Here is a 2,500-nt window from a genome sequence, read left to right as displayed (position 1 = left end):
CCCATGCCTTACGAAGGCCATCCCATGCGCGTCCCATGCCTTAGCAAGGCCGACCCATGCCTTACCAAGGCCGAACCATGCCTTACCAAGGCCGTCCCATCGATCTCGGAGAAAGTACATCATCATGACATCGGAATACGGCCCCAACATCGATCTCGGAGAAAGTACATCATCATAACATCGGATCGGATGTGTATCCATCGAAGTTCCATCGACACTTCGAGAAGATCGAACATAGCTTCCTAGCATGTTAAAGGTTCGGTGCTAATGGGGACATAAAGATCCCACGACGTTCCAAACGAAAGTAAAGTGTTCCGTGCGTGTGAACTACGTTGTCCCATGTGCCGGCTCTCGACTCCTAAGATGTCCCATGTAAATGCCCTTCGTGGGAAAGAATGTCCCGTGCAACGTCCCTTGATGATCCCCATAAGGTGTCCCATGTGCGTCCCATGATGTCCCATGCGCGTCCCGTGCCGTCCGAGCCTCACCAAGGCCGTCCCATGCGCGTCTCGTGCCGTCCCGAGCTGTGCCGAGGCCGTCCCGTGCTGTCCCATGCCGTCCCGAGCTGTGCCGAGGCCGTCCCGTGCTGTCCCATGCCGTCCCGAGCCTCGCCAAGGCCGTCCCGTGCCGTCCGAGCTGTGCCGAGGCCGTCCCGTGCCGTCCGAGCTGTGCCGAGGCCGTCCCGTGCTGTCCCATGCCGTCCCGAGCCTCGCCAAGGCCGTCCCATGCGCGTCCCGTGCCGTCCGAGCTGTGCCGAGGCCGTCCCGTGCTGTCCCATGCCGTCCCGAGCCTCGCCAAGGCCGTCCCATGCGCGTCCCGTGCCGTCCGAGCCTCACAAAGGCCGTCCCAGGCCGTCCCGTGCCGTCCCATGCGCGTCCCGTGCCGTCCGAGCCTCACCAGGGCCGTGACATGCCGTCCCGAGCCTGACCAAGGCCGTCCCGTGCCTCACCAAGGCCGTCCCTTGCGCGTCCCGTGCCGTCCCGAGCCTCACCAAGGCCGTCCCATGCGCGTCCCGTGCTGTCCCATGCCGTCCCGAGCCTTAGCAAGGCCGTCCCATTCGCGTCCCGTGCTGTCCCATGCGCGTCCCGTGCTGTCCCGAGCCTGACCAATGCTGTCCCGTGCGCGTCCCATTCTTTTGGCTCGGCTGGCCCGTGCATTCTATGGGGTCGTGGGACATTTCGAAATCCACCCGGGCCATTTCGACTCTCTCTTCATTAATACTATTGAGGTATTATTTATGAATTATTGGAGAAAAGAAACGGAAGAAAATATTTTTTTTTCTATTTTTTATGAATTTTCCGGTGTTTATTCACTTAAAAATTCATAGAAAAATAAATATTTATCGGCATCGCTATTATAATATATCAAAAAAATCCTTGCGAAAAGACCTTTCCAACGAGTATAAGTTTGCTGGATTCCGACGAGTAACGAAGGAGTAAAGGCCCAGTATGCCTGGTTAAAAAATTGATGTTTCCTTGTGAAAATAGGAAAAACAATAACTTTGCACTATAAGGGGGAGGGTTGAGCTCCTTCCCCAGAGCGTGCACAGCACTTGTGCTGGCACGTTCCCTAGTGCTCGCCAAGCACCATAGGGCATCCAAAGGGCAAAGCTCGGCCTACTACATGATGGGAAGCTTCTAATATGTCGGAATACGAAGAGATTTCGTGCGACCCGAAGCTCGGCTCGGGCGTCCCGGCCTGTCCCGAGCTGTGCCGAGCGCGTCCCAGGCCGTCCCGAGCCAAGTCTCGGGCGTCCCAGGCCGGCCCGAGCAAATTCTCGGACGTCCCAGGCCGTCCCGAGCTGTGTCGAGGCCGTCCCAGGGCGTCCCGAGCTGTAGCGAGGGCGTCCCAGGCCGTCCCGAGCCAAGTCTCGGGCGTCCCAGGCCGTCCCGAGCAAAGTCTCGGACGTCCCAGGCCGTCCCGAGCAAAGTCTCGGGCGTCCCAGGGCGTCCCGAGCTGTGCCGAGGCCGTCCCAGGCCGTCCCGAGCTGTGGCAAGGGCGTCCCAGGCCGTCCCGAGCAAAGTCTCGGGCGTCCCATGCCGTCCCGAGCAGTGGCAAGGGCGTCCCAGGCCGTCCCGAGCTGTGCCGAGGCCGTCCCGAGCCTAGTCTCGGGCGTCCCAGGCCGTCCCGAGCTATGGCGAGGGCGTCCCAGGCCGTCCCGAGCCAAGTCTCGGGCGTACCTGGCCGTCCCGAGCTGTAGCGAGGGCGTCCCATGCCGTCCCGGGCTGTCCCATGCGCGTCCCGTGCCGACCCGAGCAACAGCTCGGGCGTCCCGTGCCTCGGCCCTTCCAAGTGGTGCTTCGTCGGACATCTCGATATCCACTCGAGCATTTTCGACCAAACTCCATATGTGGGTGTGTGGGTATTTATCAGGAATATTGGAGAAAGAATCGGGAAAAAAATATTTTTTTTCTATTTTTTTTGAATTTTTAATTGTTTATTCACTTAAAAATTCATAAAAAAATAAATATTTATCGGAATCGCTATTATTATATATCAA

Source organism: Eschscholzia californica, unplaced genomic scaffold (assembly GCF_041429995.1).
Source record: "Eschscholzia californica isolate CP2 unplaced genomic scaffold, dmEscCali1.0.p SCAF_25, whole genome shotgun sequence".
NCBI lineage: Eukaryota > Viridiplantae > Streptophyta > Magnoliopsida > Ranunculales > Papaveraceae > Eschscholzia > Eschscholzia californica.
This window is presented reverse-complemented; position numbering follows the sequence as displayed.